The following is a 20,916-nucleotide window of genomic DNA, read 5'->3' on the forward strand; positions in this document are numbered from 1 at the left end:
CCTCTGCCACATGGTACGCCATGTGGTAGCCTCTTCTAGCCTCTCTGTTTTCTTTCAGGGCCTGTTGAATTTTGGCTTCTTGCTTCTCATGGCTTTCTCTCTGTCTGAATTTCATTCTGCTTATAAAGGACTCCAGTAATAGGATTAAGACCCATCCTGAATGAGCGGGCCACGCCTTAACCAAAGTAACATCAACAGAAGGTCCTACTTCTAATGGATTCACACCCACAGGAATGGATTCATTTTAAGGGCATGTTTCTGGGGTACATCCAGCTCTAAATCACCACACCGGCCACATCAACATCCAAAGGATGCCACTAGGACTCAGTAGGGGGAATACTTCTGTACAGAAGATCCCTGGGGTTCCCGTCTTCTCCTAGGCAATTGCAGTGGAATGGAGAACAGAAACAGAGGACTCTCAAATCAGCCAGTACCTGCCCCCACTCTGCTTCATTTGAAGCCAGGGAGATATGCGGATGGGTTCCCGGTCAAAAGCAAATGCAAATGTCCCCTGCAATTTGAACCGACTGGGCAAAAGTATGTGCTTTAGTACTGTCATTATATTCCGCCTTACAATTTAAGGAGCAGAGGAGAAAGCCTCATGATCTAAAACTCTTTGAGCTAAAAGTTTTCAAACTCCAGGTAAAATCCCTTTTTAAAAATGCAGCTTCTTATCAATTTTATTCATCTCCTAGTTGGCTGTGGAAAATACTCCAGAGGGAGGTTCCCTAAGCCAAGGCCAAGATTTACTGTGCATTTCCCACCAATAGGGTTTACTGGTTTATTCTGTAAGAAATGAAACCCAGAAGACCCACCCAAGGGGCCTTGTGGACAAAAAAAAAGAGTCTAAACCAGATTTAAAATCCACTTCAGGACTTTTTTACTGCTGGGGTGGTTTAGAGAGCTGCCAATGGGCAGGAAAATAGCACATCTGGAATGTGACTCTGTCCCCAGGTTGGCTGGTATAACTCAAGTCTTTGGTCGAGTTTTTTTTTTTTTTTTTTTTTTTAATAGCCAAGATTTATTTGGCTTTTCTTCATTTTTAAGTTCATGGTGAATATGAGTGTTGAGTCCTATGCTTTTACATGTGTGTAAATTAAAAGCCTTATTTCACCGTTGGTGAACCTCCCTCTGGAGTATTTTTCACATCCAACTAGGAGATGAATGAAATTGATAAGAAGTTGCATTTTTAAAAAGGGATTTAAATTGAAAATGCTTGTTTGCCTTTAAAAAAAATGGCAAAATAAACACTGAGATCCAAGACATTGATTATCCGAGTCACCCGGAAGATACTAAAACAGAGAGATCTTGTGATTTTCCTACCTTGAGCTTTTATAAAGAGCCTTTATAAAATCTGGTACTGGGAAAGTCGGCGCCAAGATGGTCAAATGGAAAGTAGAATTTTAGATCAATTTAATCATCTTCTGACTATGGCAACGAGAGGCTATTATAGGTCTTTTTGCAACAAGCTGTTGGTTCATAAAATTGATATAGCCATTTTCGCTTCTAAAGAGAGTTGAGAGGAAAGTTGAGTGGACCATTCCGGAGGCAGCAATCTCTTGCCTTTTTTTTTGGTCAGGGGCTGACATCAGTTTTGACTGGAAGGGAATGTCTTGTTCGTGGAAGTCCACACTTGGCGTTTGCCCTTAAGTTAAAAGCAATAGCAATGTAATAAATGTTTGGTAACAACCCTTCACATACTTAGATTTATTGGCTAGTTAAATCTTTAATGGTTAAAGTTAAAAACCTTTCCGTTCAATGGCCTGGGGATTTGCACAGCTGGAATGTTGCATCTTAATATATTCAAATTGGAATGGAAAAGCAAAAGTGAACTGGACACTGACTTTCTTTCCCGGATGTCCCCACGCTGGGGGTGAGCAGACAGCAGGGGCAGCCGTACCCCTGGGCCTCCGTCCTCTCCTCCTTCCACAGGGAGGGAGGTGGATGCATACTGCAACAGCCCATTTAGGTGGCCCCCTCTCTGTCTTCCCTCACCTGCTCTTGTTCTCCATCTGAGTAGCAGAAAAATTAGGAAATATATACACTCTGGCTCTGCCGCTCAAGTGAGTGAGCCTCCTGGCCTCCAGCCCCCTGGCTGGGCCACAGTCCTGTGAATTTTTCCCTTCTACAAGATCCCCAGTTTGGTGGCCTGGAGTGGAAGGATGGTGCTCAGAAGCGGCGATAAGCCTGTGGTAAGTGACTTGATGGGGGCTGATAAAGTGATGAAAGCTGGTGGGAGAGAATGGAAGACTGTCAAGGCAAAATGGGAGTGTGGAATTTGAGATGAGAGGTGGGAGTGATGGAAGCAGCAAAGGGGTCGATGCTGATGATGCCTAACCAAATGCGTACTCTGTGCCAGGCAATTTCAAGTTGCTTTACATGGACTATTTCATGGATTCTCCAGTTGGTTGTTCTTTTCCTCTCCTTTTACAGATAAGGAAATTGAGGTATGTAGAGATGAAGCAACCTACCCAGGGTCAAGAGATGGAACCAGGATTCAAACCTGAGAGCCCACAGTCTTAACAGGGACTCCAAATGTGTACAGATGGTAGTACCCAAGGACTAGGAAGATTTAAGGGGACAGTGTTAGAGTCACCGGTGTAGGAGAACCAACAAGGAAAGCTCCATCACTTTCAGGAAACAAGAGAATGAAGAAATTCCTCTTCATTGGCTCCTCTCTACAAATGCCCACTGCTACTTCATCTCAGCAGTTCCTCATACACCTTCACACACAGACACACATCCCCGCAAAGGCATTTTATGCACTCCTCTATTCACTTCACAGAGATATGCCTTAGAGACACACACCATGGCATGAATGCTTTCATGCAGGTGCCCCAGCATTCAGACTCACATCATCCGGCACCACACACACACACACACACCTACACACATTCACACTTCTGCATGCCACCGGGTATACCAGATGTCCTTATTGCTTGATGATTCCCTGAGCCCCAGGCATGCCCTTGTTGACTGCCACCTGCCCTGCTCACAATGATCTGATCAACGGGTGGTCCTGGTGGCTGAAGGATGGAGCTTGTAGATCAGATGGCTAGGGGCATCAACTGACCCAAAGGCCCCCAGGGAAAAGTAGATTATTCTATGATCATCTACCCTTTATTTCCAGTCTCCCTTCGAAGATCCTGAGCTCTCACCTTGAGAAGGGTCAACCCAGCCTTCAGCTAGTGACGTTGCAAGTGTGAGGTCAAAGGTCAACCCTGGGTCTTTGGTGACAAACAGCTCTCTCAGTATCCAGGAAGAAGGCCGCAGGGAAGGCAGCAGGCAGCAGGGGTTTGGGTCGTTATTGGTAAGGAAACCCAATCACTAGGTCTCAGGAAGAGTCTTGACGGAATATGCTAGGCTCCGGGTGAATTTTCTAACTCTGAAACGCTAATATTTCTCATATGGAGGTTCATGGGCCTTCACAGGGTTTTCAATTTCAAGACCATTTTGGTTTCTTATGGGGTTTGATGTTCTCTGCACAAACATAGTTTAATAATTGACAGAGCGCCAGGCTGCCCACTTTGGCACTTGTAGACCTGTCCTACAGGACAAGGCCGCTCAGCTTGTTTGGCCTGCAAAGCTATGACAGTTTACTCCCCAGCAGAGAGGCCTTGCCAATTTCAGGAAGTTGGGAAATAAAAGAAACTTTTCAAATAAAAAGATGTCAATTTAACAGCCAGGGACCTGGAAACAGATGTTCCTCACAAAGCTCATAGAGCCACCCACCCGCCCGTCCATCCGTCCTCCGGGTTTTCAAAGTCACTTCTTGTCAGGTGCCCTGGTTAAGAAGGAGGATTAATGAGCTGTGCTCCATTTTACGGCTGCCGTCTGATGTGGGAGCCGTGCGGAGGGCTCCATGGACAGGCCAGCCCGGCCCCCCAGCCCTTCCTCCAGCAGCTCAGCTTGGATCAAAGCACAGAGCCCTTCAGCTTTTATAGCAAAATGATTAAAACCACGTGGGGTGCGTTTCCTCGCACGTGACCTCCCCACAAAGTGCAGAGGGGGAAGCAGAGGGAAGGTGAACCCAGGGCTCTCCAGGCCCAGGGAAGAGGAAAGGACCCGAGATGCAGGGACCCACAGAAAATATGCACGCACACGCACACATGTGCACACACACAGAGACCGGGCCTGGTTCCTGCCAGTTCAAACTTGGCCCCAGCAGGAACAGCGGGCCTGATCAGCCAGCTCAGCTAGGATCACGTAGCACAAATTCCTAGTTATTCGATTACTCTGAGTCCTTGTGGAAAGGACAACTGCATGGCCATTGCAAAGCAAAGCCCACAGGGCCTGGCTGTGTCTGAGTAAATAACTTCTCACCCATCTGTAGTCTTTGGCACCTGCAGCGCATCTGAAAATCAGAGCTACTTTGTGGTGAGCAGCTCGGCCTCTAAATTGGCCCCCAAATGACGCCTGCCCCCAGCTATTGATGCGTGACCCCCTCCACGTGAGCGAGGACTAGACTTCATGCTTGCTCCCGGTGAAAAGAATAAGAGTTGATGAGATGTCACTTCTGATTTCTGTCCCCTGCACATGCTCTCGCTCTGAAGGAGGCCAGCTGTCACGTCGAGATGAAGGATGGGGAAGCCCCCATGGCCAAGAATGGAGAGAGACCTACAAGGACGGAGAGAGACCTCCCGCCAACAGCCTGTGCATCAATAAATCCTGCCAACAGCCACAAGAGTGAGTTTAGAAGCAGACCCTCCCCTGTCAAGCCTTGAGATACGTGCCACCCCAAGCAACACCTCGGCTGCGGCCCATGAGAGATCTAAGCCGTGCCCAAATTCCTGATCCACAGAAACCGTGGGATCGTAGATGTTTCTTGTGCAAGGCCACTAAATTTTGGAATAACCTATTATGCTATGCAGCAATAGATAACTAATGCACTCACCTTGCTATCTCATCTACATCTAACAAATCACAGTTCCCTCGGTCTCTCCTCCTCCTCTGAGATATCACTGCAAAGTCAGGTATGATTTCCGGCAATCTTTATATCGTCAGCCCCATTGCTGCCCTCACCTCTGTGAGCAGAACTTGTCTCAGCCACCCTGGGCTCCTTGCTGTGTCTGGAACACACCAGGTATGTGCCAACCTCCGGGCCTTTGCACTGCCTCAGGGCTGGCTCCCCCTTGTCCCAGGTCTTTGCTCAAACACCACCTTCTCGGCAAGGCTTTCCCAGGCCACTCTATTCAAAAAAGGAGATTCTTTCTATTCTACCCTTAGTAACCCCCCTTCCCCATTCCTACTTAGTTTTTGCCATGACCTTTATCATCATCTTGCATATACATATCACATTCATTTTGCTTATGTCTATCTTCCCCACTCCCACCAAAGGGCAGGGATTTTTGGATATCCGTCTGTTCTGTTCACTGCTGTATTCCAAGTACCTAGAACCCTACCACACAAGTTGTAGACATTCAACAAACACTCCTTGAATAAATTAATGAATGATGATGAAGATTCTGTAGTCTGAACAGACTGTTATATACCAGTGTTACCTGCATTGTCATTAATTCTCATAACAACTCTACAAGGTTGAGATTATTGTTTCTCACTTTACAAAATTTAAAACCTGAGACTAGGGGATGCTATGCTGCTCAGGGCCCCACAGCTGCTGGGTAGGTGTGCTGGGATTTGAGCCCCCTCCATTCCTTTCTGTACCCTTTTCCCATTGCATTAGGTAACTCTTCACAGTTGACCAAGCTCTTCCTCAGGCAATGAGCCCATCTAACCTTCACAATAACCCTGTGAAAGAGGAATTATAATAATGATCTCCACTTGACAGAAAAGGAAATAAAAGCTCAGAGAGGTGAAAGCATTTGCCCGGCTGCCCAAGCCGGGGAAGAGCAGAGCAGGGATTTCTTCTGTTCATTCAGAAGACATTTACTGAGCAGCTCCCCAATGCCAACTCTGTGCGCAACGGGTTCCCCACCCCGTCCTCTGGTTCTCCACTCTGCCCCACTCCTGTTCGGCAGTACTGTGGCCACTGCAGGCTACTGAGTACTTGTTCAAGGTCAATGTGAATGCTTGTAAATGTTCCCTTGGGTTGTCCAGACGTGGACCAAGAGGGGCCGATCTGGAGAGACACTGACAAGTGAGGGCTGAGATCATGGGGAAGGGAAACAAGAACTGATGATAGAAGGGAGAAATTTTTACAGATGGAACCAGAAGAGGCATTAAGCAACAGAAGCTTGAGGTATCAGAGCTTTCTTTAAATTCCCTTTCATCTTCAATCCTCACTCCCACCTCCCACCCCTGCAGGCAGCAGTCTTAATGCATTTAACAGGTATCTTTCTATTTGTGCTTCTGCAAAGGGTTTGTTGTTCTTTTGTGCATAAGTATTTTTAATTTATGCAAATGGTATTATGTTGTCTATTTCCTTTTTGTTTTTAACTTTTCCACCCAACACTGTGTTTCAAAGATCCGTCCATTTCACTGCATGTACACCTAATCTATGCTTCTGTTACATAATACTCCATGGTGTGCAGGTAGCACATCCTACATGCCCACTCCCCAAGGGTGATGCCCAGAAGCTCCCCCCAACCGCTGCAAGGCGGGGATGCACATCTGCGCCGTTCCCTTCCGGGCCTGTGTGCATGGAGTGGCTGGTTCATGGGGGAGAAATAACCTTGACCCAGCAGTGTCTGCCGGTTCTTCTGACACACTCCTACCAGCGCGGCTTGGCCATTCCTAGACCCTCAGAGCCCTGCCAGCACTTGGGGTCATCCAGCTGTCTACTTCCTGCCAGTCCAATAGTCATCAGATAATATCTCACTGTTGCTTTAATTTGCATTTCTCCGATTATTAATGAGTTGGAGCTTCTGTTCATATTCTTGTTGACCTTTCAGATTTTTTTTTTGAGCAAGATGATCAGATTGAAAATGGAAAAGGGGAGATTCATCCATTCAACTCACCAGGATTCCTGGAAAGGGGGCGAGGCATAGGAACCAGGGACGCTCAAGAGCCCTTCCAGATGAAAAAGAAAAGACTTCAAGGTGAAGAGCTTGGGCCTGAAGTGGGGTTTTCATAGATAACCATCTAGAAGGGTGATTTATTTCCACAAAAATGCAGGACAGAACATGGGAAAAAAAGACAACTCAGAAAGGGAGAAGAGAGTGAACTAGGAAGAGAGGAACTGGATTCAACCAGTCAAACCATATTTCCTGGAAACTTAAATAAATGTAATCATATGAAGAGGAAGAATTTCACTTCTTCAAAAGACACCATTTAAAAAGTAGGATGGCAACCCACAATGAGGGAGAAGATATTTGCAGAAGATATACATTCTGCAACTCACATCCAAAAGAGAAAAAGAACTTCTACAAATCCATGAGAAAAAGGCAAACTACTCAATAGAAATATGGGCAAAAGACTTGAACAATCGCCCTGTAAAAGAGGACATACAAATGGCCAATAACCACTTGAAAATGAGTTCAACTTCTTTGATAATCAGAAACACAAGCTGAAACATTAGTGAGATACCACCAGAATAGCTAAAATGACAAAGATTAACAAAACCGAATGCTGGGTGTCAAGAATTTGGCACATCCTCTTTGGAAAACTGTCGGGCGGTATCTTCTAAAGTGGCTGAAAGGCATACCCTTTTACCCAATAATCCCATCCCTAGGTATACATCCCACAGAAATGTGTACTTATGTTCACCCCAATACATAGGCAAGAATGTTCGTAGCAGGATTGTTCATAACATACAAAATCTGGAAACTACCCAGGGACCCCATCAATAGTAGAACAGATAAATCACTGTGGCATATTCCGTAATGGAAAGCCATACGGGGGTGAAAAGGAAAGAACTACTGCATCGCACGATATAGATGAATTGCACAAATGTGATGTTGAGCAGAAAGTAGCCAGATACAAAAGGCAGCCTACAATATTTATTTACAAAGTACCAAAACAGTTGATCTATGGTAAAGTCAAGACAGTGCCTACCTTTGAGGGGGTCCCCACTAGGAGAGGTACGGGGCAGAAGCTTCTGGAATAGAGGAAACTTCTGTTCCTTGGTCAGGATGCTGGTTGCGTGGGCGTGTTCACCCTGTGAGCCCTCGTTCTGCTAGAGTCTCATGATTTGCGCCGCTTTCGGTAAATACGTTGTAGTCCTATTAAAAGTTGAAAGACTATTTCGGGGGAGCCTCCTGTCTGGTCCCAGCCCCGTGCTGGCAAGTGAGGGGTGGGAGACAGCCCCTGGGGGGAGGGGACTGGCAGCGGACAGAGGAGTCGCACACATGTGAGAAGAAGCGCTCACCCCGTGGGGCTCCATCAGTGGGACCAGGGGAGTCCGCAGAGTGGCCAGGAGTTCAGAGGAGAACAAGAGGGAGAGTCTTATACGTGTGTAGGACTTTATCAGGAAGCAAGTACTTAGCTGTACTTTCTCCCTCTCATGCCCTTTTGCAGCTGAGTAAACCCAGATCCCAAAGGGCAAAGTGATCTGCCTAAGGCCAGGCTGCTAGGAAATCCCAAAGCCAGGTCCAGTCTCCGGGTCTCCTAGATCAGCGCGCTTCCCTCACGCCACGCTGCGGCTCTCTCCCGGCCTCCCCTCCGTGGCGGGATGCCACCACCAAATAGATCTTGAAGGATGGACAGGATTCTTGAGAGCAAACAATGGAGGAAGCCAGGCCACGTGGTGCGGGAAGAAAATGCCAGGGCCAGGCGCTGCCCAGTTCTGCGGAGCTCAGCTTGCAGCAGAAGAGGTGTCCTCGGAAGAGAGCAGATAGCCCAGGAGTTGGCTCCCCCATGCCCTGGCTCTTTTGCCCCTTCTAGAAGGCTCTAGGAGTCTCTCCTCCCAACAGCTCTCTGTGCCCTCAGATTTATTTTGCTTTCTTTCGCTAAATCAAACTTTATCAGACAGTTTTACTGTCAGCCGTTAAACCAAAATGTGTTTGTGCAACAGTAAACACCTTGTTACTGCAGGGAAGGATTACATAAACAACGACGGGACAGCGGCCTGACTCCCTGTGCCCAGGAGCCCTGCGGCCCCTCACGGGGAGGCGTGGTGTGGAGGCAGCAGGCAGGAGGGCACTGCGGGGGCATCCCTGAGCCCCATGGTGAGGAAGAGCCTGAAGTCCAGCTGGGCATCTGCTCTTACCCGGATGGAAAGGCTGCAGAGCATTCTAGAGAGCTCAGAAGGATACAGGGGACTCTGGCTGGAGCCCTGGGGAAAGGGAAGCAGGAGGCGGGGAGGTGGGGGCTCGGAGGCAGAGCAGGGAAGGGAGAAAGGGGAAGCATGAGGTGCAGGTGGATTTTGCGTTAGAACCTTGGATGGTGAGATGAGGGTGGTTTGGGGGCTAAATAGGGGTGGCAAAAGATGAAAGCTGGAAGAGAGGGGAGCGTTAGGGTCCAGCTGAGGAGACAAGGGGATGAGCTTATGGCAGTGGGGCTGACTACTTGGGCCTGAATTGTTGGGCAGGGAGTGGAGAGTTGGGGGCCAGGAGGAGAGTTGGTTTAGAGCTGGCCTGGGGTAAGTGGCAGAGAGAGGCATTGGAGTGTCTGACCAGGGAAAGGGGAGTCAACTGGAGGGCGCCTCTCACCGGGTCTCTGCCAGGTCTCCAGAGCTCTCCTCACAGCACACCATCCCCACCATTCATCTAAACTCAGGCCCTCTAGTGAGGACTGCTTGCTGTGCCAAACAGAGCTAAGGGATAGAGGTTGCCTGGGGGGCTCAGGGGACAGCTGGAGAGAAGAATGAATAAACTGACGTAATTTTTGTCCAGGCACTCTGCTTGGAACTTCTGCACCACAGACACAGTTTTATTTTGATTCTCATACCCACACTTCAGGATATAAATTATTATCCCCATATACTGCATTGCCCGACCACATCAATTATTTTGTTCCTCTTCTTCTACCGCTACTACTGCTGCTAAGTTATAATTGGACTGAGGACCCACTGTATGCCAGGCTCTCCTCACGTCTTTAGGAGGCAGCTGCCTCAGGAGGCAGGTACTTTGATTATTCCCTTTTAGAAGTGGAGAATCCAAGACTCAAAGAGGCTAAGTTACTTGGCGGGGGTCACACAGCTGGTAAATGGCTAAACCAGAATTGGCGCCCAAATCTCTCTAGCACCAAAGCCTGTTTTCTTCCTGAATGAGTCTGTACTTAGGAGGGTCTGGAGGACTGAGTAGCCACAGTTGTGTGTGAGCGTGTGTGTGTGTGTGTGTGTGTGTGTGTGTGTGTGTGCGTGTGGTGGGGAAGGGGAACAGGGGGCACTGAAGGTGGCTGGAAGGGGTGGCACACACAATAAAGGTTTGCCCTGGACCTTCCTGAAGAAGAGAGAGGGCATGCACTCCAGAGCTCTGGAAGCCACTGGCCATTCCAAGCTGAGACTCCCTGGGGCACCACCTCCAGCCTCCTGTGGCCTTCTCACCCTGGGGTGGGGGGGTCCTCCCTCTTTCTTCTAAAGCCCATATCCCCAGCATTCCCTGAGCCTGGCCACCGACCTTCTAAGCTACCCCCAAGGCACTTTGCCTGTCTCCCATCCCTCCCCGATTCCACCCTCCCGACTACCCCCGACCCCCTGCCAGGGCACACACTGACCCCATCGCCAGGTCCCAGCCTTGGAGCCTGAGGTCACACAGCAGAGGCCTAACCCCTGAGGGTGGTGAGACCTCAGAGCCTTAGATCACTGGGGCTGCAAGACCCAGGTCCCCACAGGCCGCCTGCCCGGGGCTGGCACACACACACAGGCCACCTGACCTCCGTGACGATCTGGCCTTCAGAGGAGACCGGGATCAAGCAAGTTCGGGCTCAGGGCCACAAATCCTGAATGCCACTTAGAGGAATCATAGGGTAGGACTGGGGGAGGCTCAGGGGCCTCAGCTCAGCAGGGCCCAGGCCTGACTCAGTGATCTGTTGTTGCCATGCTGAATTTCTTATATACATTTTCTTAAACAGGGGACACAGCATTTTTATTTTTCAGCGGACCCTGCAAATGATGTAGCTGGTCCTGCCCAACAGCACTGGGTGTTCCTATGGCTGAACCCACCTTTTGGGTCCCCCAGGTCGATTCCAGATCTAGGAGTTCTGCTGTGGACAGGACATCGCCAGCCCAGAGCCCAAGTCAGGGTTACCCAGTAAGAACCTAACTCAACTGCTCTTGGGATTCCTGGCATTTGGGACTCTTGGGGCAGAGGGGAGAGAAAGGTTGTGCTTCAGGGAAGAGGGTGGAAGAGGGGAGAGAAGGGCATCCAGCAGCTATAGCCAGGGTTCACCCTCACAGGGGAGCAGGGAAAAGGATACAGTGTGGGGTCCAGGAGAGAACATGTCCCCCAACTCAGCTAATTCCCCCGTGTCCCCTGGAACCATGGTGTCAGGGCCAGCCACAGGGACAGAGCCCGAAACAGACATCGGAGGGGTCAGGCATTTGAAGATCAGACTTCAAATCCTCCTCTCCCACCCAACAGATGTCATCTTGCTGCATGCAAGCTTGGATTCCTCGTTTGCAAAATAAAAATACTACCTGCCATGCAGGAGAGTTGCAAAGATTAGACATAATGTCAGTAAAGAAGAGTTTCTCAGAGGCCTGTGGAGTGTCAGGCACTGTGCTAGACGCACATCACACGGGAGTCCTCGTTTAATTCTCAGAATCGACCTAAGGAGGGGGACGGTGAGGCTCAGAGCGCGGACCCTGCCGCGAGGTCCCAGAGCAGGGGGTGCAGTCGTGCTGGTTATTACAAGCCTTCGGGTGACCCCGGCGTCCCCACCAGGCAGTGGGATGCTGAGTGTGCATGCGTGTGCAGGTACAGCCACTCAGGCTGTGACGATTTGTTGGTGCAAAAGGACTCCAAGAGTAGATGGCATCAAGGAAGTGCTTCCAGGAGCCATCATTTAAAGTCTCTCTTGAAAACAAAAATCTTTTTCCTTAAAGTAAAGGTATGATTAGAGACCATCTGTCATGTCTCCACGGAGCCTGCCCGCCCACTGTCCACCACACCGACTGACAGATTGGACAGGCCACCATCACTTCTGCAGCCACTGGCTCTACTACAAACCCACAGCGCTTATTTGCCCTTTTTCCTAATGTTTTATGGAAATATAATTTACACACTGTAAGCGCACAAACTGTTAAGTTTACAACTTGAGGAATGATGAATTTTCTTGAATCACATACACCCATGTAACCAGCATCCAGAAACAAAAAATTCCCAGCACCCCAAAAGTCCCCTCTGTGGCTCCTTTCTAGTAACACCCCACCTCCCCGCCCCCTAAGGGTAATGGTTGTCCTGACTCCCAACACCATAGATTAGTTTTACCTGTTTCAAAACTTTATATAAATGAAATCAAATAATACGTACGTTTTGCATCTGGCTTTTTTTGCTCAATATTATGTTTGTGAGATTCATCTAAATTATTCCTTGCCCACAGTTGCAGTTCATTCATCCGAATTGCTATCTAGTATTCCTTTGCATGACTATGCCACAATTTACCTATTCGGGATGTTTAGTAGTTTCCAATCACTTGCTGGTTTAAGTCTTGTGATTTTCAGTAGCTAAAGGACCAGCTCTGCAAAGCACTTTTTGTAAAAAGTTAGGTGATGTTTCATGACTAACTGTTTTGTTTAAAACACGGATTGTGAAGGTTTCTTTTCTCTGAGCCTAAGGCATCACAATCAATACGGGTCCTAGAGATACAGCACTTTAAAAATTACCTTTGGAACAAATATAGGGTAAATTCCACAGCCAGGCCACTGAATCTTCTCTTGGAAGCAATTACACTGTCAAGAAAGTGTTAGAGCTTTCATGTAAGCAAATTACTTAACAGGAAGGCAGAACAAAAAAGTATGATACCAAAAAAGATTTGCATAAATGTTCCTCCTACAAACGAAGGGCTAAGAAGACCCTTTCAGCTGGCAAGTTCTTGTCATTTTTTTTTCCTAAAAATATTGGTGACGCGAACGTGAGCAAAATAACTAGAGCAATTTTCTTCTCTTATATTGCAAGTCATGAAAGGAGACAGTGAGAAAGCCTATGACACACATATTACACAGTAAATTAGTAATTGCCCTCACCACGAATTTCTTGGCTGCCATAAATGACAATACTTCTATTACTGAAAATGCCTGAGGACTCATGTTGGCACAAAAGTAAGACTGAAGTTTTAGAAGTTACTCCAGGGTTTTTTTTTTCTTTTTTAAGCATTCGCTAACTTTCACTACAAAGGGATGTGTTGAAAATACTGAAAACTATGGTCAAAAGCGTCAATACAGCCTCTTGAGGAAAAAGCTGTCCTTCCGCTGTTCTAACAAGGGAGAGAAAAATGATGATGCGTGTTGCTCCGCCGATCACACATTAGCTATTTTCTGTGCTCAAGTTACTTTGCTTCTTTGAGCTCTGATTTTTCACCAGTAAATCGGGGACAATAAAGACCACCTGCCAGAGTTTTGTATAGATTACAGGAGCGAAGACACGCCTAAATCCATTAGCCCAGAGCCTGCCCGTGAAAGATGTTCACTCCACAATAAATACAGATAGCTGGAGTAGGGGGAAAGGAGGTTGATTCATTTCTAAAGCAATACGTTAAATGAAAGTTAATCAAATATCACGGCTAGGTCATCGTACTTGCCATCTGCCATGTTAATGAGATTCCAATAAGGACAGGCAATCCCAAGGAGTCCCACAAATCCTTCCAGGAAAAATAAAATTGATTTAGAAAAGAAAGGACTGCTATTTTGGTTTATCGCTTTACTTTCTGAGGACCCAAACATTCATTCAACCAATATTTCCTGAACATCCAAAATGGTCCTTATTCTCCACCTAGTTGGGTAGAAAGAAAACAGGCAGTAAATCTGACTGCAAATCGTGATCGGTTCGGTAGGGGAGGTAGTCGGGTCCTGAGAATGGGAGAAGGAACTTTTTCATGAAGCGGCCAAGAAAATCTCATTGAAGATGAAATGAAAAGGTTGAGAGGAACCAGCCAAGTACAGAGTGTAGAGAAAGTGTCCCCAGCAGATGGAATCGCGGTTGTGAAAGATTTAAAGGAGGCCAGAGTGGCTGGGACGCTGAGATGGAGGAGAGGAGTCTGCGTGGTGATCAGGAGGAAGGGTCTTGCACACAGGGTAAGGAGCTTGGATGTTCACTTCCACGTGGAGATAGAAAAGAAATAAAATTTATTTTATTATTATTATTATTATTATTATTTTGCATGGGCAGGCACCGGGAATCGAACCCGGGTCTCTGGCATGGCAGGTAAGAACTCTGCCACTGAGCCACCGTGACTCGCCCAGAAATAAAATTTTTAAAAGAGATAAATTTCCAAATATGTTCTAAACTTCTGTTAGGCAAAAATACATTCTTCTCTCCTTGTTAAAATCAATGTGTTCTATCAAGTGTAAACTTATACAAGCCTTGAAATCTTGTTACAGAAGGACTGGGCCATCTTTTAATCTTCTCTGTTTAGTTGAAAATAATAATACCCAATCTGTTGCCTTTGAGGGAAATCGGGTGAAAGATACATAAACCCTCATTCTGTATATTTTTCGGCAACTTCCTGTGTCTATGATTGCTTAAAATAATAATAATAGTAACATTAAAGCAGTCGATAGACCTGTTGGCTTGGAGTTTGAGTCGTTTAACCCAATTTCTAGCTTCATATGAATAATCAGGTGGCATTTAGAAGACACTGAAGCTGGAAATTCTTTCCTTTCACAAGTTTGTTAACATTTGAGAGGGTAATATAGAAATACAGCCTCCAAAAAAGTGATTCAAAATTACAGACTGTAGTAGTTAGATTCAGTTGTCAACTTGGCCAGGTGAAGGTACCTAGTTCTGTTGCTGTGGACAGGAGCCAATGATATGTGTGCCTCATCTGTTGATCATTACATCTGCAGTCGGCTAGGAGGTGTGCCTGCTGCAATGAATGATGCTTAATTTAATTGGCTGGTGCTTAAATGAGAGAGTTCAAGGTAGCATAGCCCAAGCAACTCAGCATACCTCATCTCAGCACTTGCAGCTCAGCCCAGGCCTTTGGAGATGCAGAAAGAAATCACCCCAGGGAAAGTTGTTGGAACCCAGAGGCCTGGAGAGAAGGCCAGCAGAGATTGTCCTGCAACTTCCCACATAAGAAAGAACCTCAGATGAAAGTTGGCTGCCTTTCCTCTGAAGAACTAATGAAATAAATCCCTTTTTATTAAAAACCAATCTGTCTCTGGTGTGTTGCATTCCAGCAGCTAGCAAACTAGAACACAGACCTTTGCAGCCAGTCAAGACTTAGCGTTTGCAAAAAAAAAAATCTACTTTCTTCATTTAGAACCTTTTGTGGAATTTAAAAAAAAAAAAAAAGCTTTTTGGGAAACTTTTTTTCCAAACGGTGATTGCACTGAAAGTTCTGGCCTTGCTCAACATTTTGTGCATATTCTTGGTTCTACTTATATGTGCCTGGAAGTAGATTTTTTTTTCTTCCATAACTCCATTTAAAAAACAAGTATGGAGTTGTGCTAACAAATTTTCATTTAGGCAATCTGAGTTGGTAGTCACATGGGAAAAAAAATCTCTTAATATTGAAAACTTGTTAAAATTATTGAAATCAGTGCCATATTTTGGATTGGGGGCCACCAGTGGGGGTGTGCCTGGAGATCTTCAGGCCCCTTAGAGATGCCACCACTCCATTCAGTCCCTCCAAAAAAGGTTCTCGAGCACTGTCCATGCGCTGGGCACAGGGAGTGGCCCCTAGGTTGTAGCACCATGTCCCAGGGCTTGGCCCAGGCCCTCCACAACAGAAATCAGATGTTCTTCAAACTCTCTCTCAGCACCAGACTCAGCTTATCAAGATTCACAGAAGCAGCCATGGAAACAAGAGTTCCAATTTATGAAATTGATATGGGACTGACCCCTCAATCCTTCACTAAAGACCAGGATGCTTAAATTCCCGGCCCCAACAGCCATCCGGTACACAAGTGCAAGAGTTGGACCCAAGAGCCAGACTGCCTGGGTTCAAATCCCAGCTCTCTCACCCTCTATGTGACCTTGAGCAAATTCATTAACCTCTCTGAGTCTCAGTTCTATCACCTGTAAAACTGGGATAATAGTAGTAACCTCACTATAGAGATTAAATGAGAAAATGCATAGAAAGTGCTTAGAAGAGTGTGCCCTAATATTGTTAAGTAGGATTATTCATCAGAAGTCTGTTTGGTGACTCCAGAATCAGAACAAAGGGCAGCTAAAGAGCCCGTTCCCCTTGGCTCTGGGAGATGTCAGTGAAATATCCCTCCTCCCTGACTACTGGGTACCCCTGGTCAGCAGGCTGCTCCACTCCCCTCCCCGGGGGCCAGGCTGGAGAAGTTTGACATATGTTGGTTCTCTGAACTCCATTTTCCATGAGAACCACCTCTAGTCTGATGACCCATCTTTTCTTTCTGCTTCAAATGCAGTGAGGTTGGGCATCCCACAGTTCTTGTAGACATTTATCTCCACCCCACCCCTACCCAGCCTGGGGTTGATTCAATTAGAATCAACATCAGAGCCTATGTGCACAAATCACAATACCTTCCCTATGACTCACAACCCGTATTTCATATTAATATCCAGTGAGATTTAAGTCTTTCCATTAGAACTGCACATGCACTTTGCAGTTATAGAGGCCCAACTCATTTTTTTAGCACAATTACATTTCGGGCATGAGTAATTTTATTTTAGGTTCCATTATTTTATTCACGTCTCACAATGGGATCTATATATGGGTTTGCTTATTTTTTAACATGACAGACAAGCGTGCAGAGGTAGCCCATGTTAACTCCTTCAATCTCAGTTTCCTTGCTTAGCTTAAGATTATTTCCATTCTGAGCATCATGTTTTTGGATGACTGGCTTTGAAAATCCTGGCCTGGACATGTGACTTCTGACTTGCCATTTCTCCTCTGATTTCCAAAATTGGAATATTTGAATTTATGTTCAATGTGTCTAAGGCTAAATTCATAACTTACCCTCCTAAACTAGGTCTTCTTCCAGGGTCCCTCATTCGAGTGATGAAGCTTCCATCTGTGCATCTGGACAAGTCGGAAATTAGAGGTCATTCTCTCCCTCGCCTGCCATATGCAACCCATCTCCAAGATGTTTGCTTCTGAGCATGTCCTGAATCCATTTCCCCTCTCTCCATCCCCAATGCCTCAATCATTGTCAGAGACACCTTTGTTTCTGAGCTAGACTCTAACATAACCTTATGACTATTCCTCCTTGCATTCTTTCTGCTTCTCCATTCTCTTATTGACCATTATTGACTAAGAGAGCATGTTCTGTTTCCAAATCCTTGAGCTACGGCTTCCAAACCTCATTACACATCAAATCACCAGGCATGTGTGCTAAAGTGCAGCATTCCTCTGTGGAGATTCTAACTCACTGAGTTTTGAGTAGGATTCCATAATCTGTATACTTAATGAGCATCCTAAAATGATTCTGATGCAGCTAGTCTGTGGATTAGCGTTTGGGGGGCCATTGGCTACAGTTCACCAGCTCCACATCTGGCCCATTTTAAAGAGGGCCAAAGTGTGTTTCCTGCACGCATCAAGGAATGAGTACCCATTTGATAAATACCTATTAAGCCACATTGCGTGCCAAGCATTGTTTAGGCACCAGGAATCCAGTAGTTTCTGGATAAAAAAAAAAAAAAATCCCCATCTTCATGGATCTTATATTCTAGTAGTAGGAGACAAACAGTAAAAAAAAAAAAAAAATACTAGATGACAGTAAGTGCTATGGAAAAAAAGAAAGCAAGATGAAGGATGGGAGGACAGAGCTGTGGTGGCAGGGGCAGGCTGCAATTCAAAATGGAATGATCAGGAAAGACCTCACCGAGAAAGCAGCAATTAAGTAAAGACTTGAAGAAGAAGGGAGCTAGCCCTGCAAATAAACTTCCTCCAGGCAGGAGCTCAGGAGTGCTTCCCCAAAGCTCTTCAAAGTAGAGAAAATGAGGCTGAGAATCTTAGGGGATTCGGGAAGGGTGGCTGGACTCGGAAGTGTATTGAGCAGGTCTCCGCAATCAAGTGTCCCGAGTTGGCCACCCATGGGTGTGGCCCTCTGGTGGCCCCAGCCGAGGCCCCAGTGTGGCACAGCTCCAGGGACACCATTCTCAGAGTTTTCTGCCCCTGAGTCAGAAGGCCTGAAAGGGAGTATATTTGGTCCCTGTTTCCACAGGACTCTCGTATCTGTTCCATGGAGCCCCCTTCCCCACCCACCCTCATCCCACACTACCCACCCCCTGCCCTTTCCCAGAAGGCCCTCCTGCCCTTGGACTTTCCCACCACTTTCAGAACAAAGTTGTACTTGTGGAAGGGGGGATCAGGGTACAGGGCCTTGGGTTGAGGAAGCAAAGGCACAAAAGAGGTGACTAGGAGAAAGGTGAGGGGTCCAGCCTGGGCCCAGGCAGGGCCTCTGATTTGGGAAGCTCTCGAGAAACTTGACACCAAGGCCAGGTCCCGAGCCAGGGCGGGGGAGGAGTAAACCATCTTCCCGGAGCAGGAAGTGAGTGAGAGAGCGAGCGAGCGAGCGAGCGAGCCGGGGAAGCGCTCTGTTTTCTTTGGCCTCCTCCAGCCCCCGGAGGGAACTCGGGGAGAGAGAGGGAGAGAGGCCGGAGGGAGGAGGAGGGGGCTGACGGGAAGATCCGGCCTTTGTGTCCTGCCCTCCCCCAGGGGATGGAGGTTGGAGGAGGGTGGCGGGGCTGGGGGCCACCCAGGCTTGCTGCTCCCTCTGACATGTGGACAGGAGGCCCGGAGTTCTGAAATCAGAGGGCAGTCCAGTGAGAATGGGGGAGAAGAGGGAGGAGGGGAGTCTGGGAGGAGGGTGAGTTAGGTGGGTGAGGGATGGACTAGCCCAAAACCAGGATGAGAACACCCTGAATACCTTGAGTCCCTGCATTCTCTCCAGCCTTGGACCTCCTTAGGGTTCCCCCCAAAACGATTCTACTTCCTGCTGAAGGGAGGCCTTGACCTGGTGTCCCGTGCCTAGGGGGTGAGGGGTCTGATGTCCACCAGAACAGAGCTAGGTGGGTCTTCCTGGAGAAGAGTCCTAGCCTTGGGCATCCCACTGAGGAAACCGGCCCCTCCCAGCCCCAGCATGTGTCTCCAGCAAGGAGAGGTCATTTTACTCCTAACAGAACTGCCTTCCTTAAAGGCAACTCTCTCCGGACCCCTAAATCTCCCAGCAATTTCCACTCCGAATGTCACCCTAACCCTAACTCAATCCTACCATCACCCCTCACAGGAACCCAAAGCAGTCTCATCCCAAGCACCACACAAAACCCTTGCGTTTAACCCCACACCTTTATCTTCATTAAAACCCTAAACTTTACTGTAACCCCAACTCTAGACTCTCACCCCGATCTAGGTAACTCGCAAACCTGATGCCACGTGGGCCAGGAATTAACAGAAACTAATTGTTAGCACACACTGAGCATTTCTGAGGTGCTGGATATCGTAATAGGTTTTTTCCATGTATTGCCGGATTTGATAAACACCAACCCAATAAGGCAGGCGTTACTGTTATCACTACTTAACAGAGGAGAAAACCCAGGCTCCCCAAAATTAGGCTAGTTACCCCCATAGCGGATCCCAGCCTGGAATCCATGGCTGCCACCTGCTGTATCTCACTGGGTGAGCCTGGGGCCTTGGCTGGGACATTTTTTGTCTACTTAGGGAATGCTAGCCCCCTAGCAGATGAGCTCCACAAGGCAGCTCGGCTCAGATATCAGGTGAGAGTTGGCCCTGAGGCCTCAGCCTGGAACCACGCTACAGAGTGACACAAGAATCCCAGGCCAGGTGGGAAGGACCTAATCCAGGAAAACACCCCAAAGCTGGTTAGCTCCCAACTCTGCAAAACTACCAAAGGCCTCACTACTTCGGGATGCTCTTCCTGATCAGCCAACCCCAACTCAGGCTCAGCTGGTACCCTGATCCAACCTGGGAAACACGCCAGGCCAAAGGCCATTCTAGGCCACAAGGTCCTATAGCCTGCCGGACATAACAAGGGGAGTCAGCAACCAAGACAGGGATGACGATCTCGTGAGCATAGTGGTTTGTCCCAGCACGCGCTCACAGAGGCGGTTTGCTCCCACACTCAATACTTTCCATTCAGACCTCTCCAGTGTCTTTGCCTCAATTCTTATGGTTCTTCTAGTCCAGTAAAGCAAGACAATAGGGGGGCAACCTCCCTCACCCTCGAGAACCTCATTCAGGGGCCTCTGGCCTGCAGCGTTCCTTGGCATGGGCAGGACTGGATCAGACCAGAAGAGCCACCCACTCTGAAGTCCTCCACTTTCTCCCGGGTCATGCTTTTGTCAGGGTTTTCATCGCCAGGGTGTCGGTCCAACCATGTGAGACCGCTTGAGGGCACGTTCAGAGTGCCACCCACCCCTGCCTGGGAACTGCAGTCAGGGAACCCCAGGCACAAAGAAGCCAGCTCAGAGGCCCACTAGGGGCTGAGTCCATCGGCCAAGATGCTCTGGCTTAGAAGCCAGCAGAAGCCCTCTCATGGGTGCTCCTGGCCTGTAAGCACAAAATACCTTGGCCACCGCAACCCTTGCCTCTTGCATTACATGGTCACTTTACCCATATGGCCTGGGGACCCCTGCGGCAGCCCAGGTGTGAGCCCCACCTGTGCCCACTCCCATCTCGTTCCTCCTTCTCCAACGTCCCATGTTTGTCTCCCTCTCCCATATAACCCGAGTTTTTTTTCTCTTCTGTTACTGTCCCCAGTTGTCATTTGGAAGCCATCACGTGGAGTCAGTAACAGCAACAAGAAGTAGAATTAGCTCCTGGGGAGCAAAGATGGTGGCATAAGCAGAGTGGGACCGGAGGGAGGGAGAGGGCCTGGGGAGGGCGGGAGGGCTTTGACCAATTCCATCGCTACTGGCTCTGCCTGGCACTGAAGGGCCCGGGACTCAGTGCAGAGAGGTGGGCATCGAGGCCCTAAACCAA

Source organism: Tamandua tetradactyla, chromosome 17, assembly GCF_023851605.1.
Source record: "Tamandua tetradactyla isolate mTamTet1 chromosome 17, mTamTet1.pri, whole genome shotgun sequence".
NCBI lineage: Eukaryota > Metazoa > Chordata > Mammalia > Pilosa > Myrmecophagidae > Tamandua > Tamandua tetradactyla.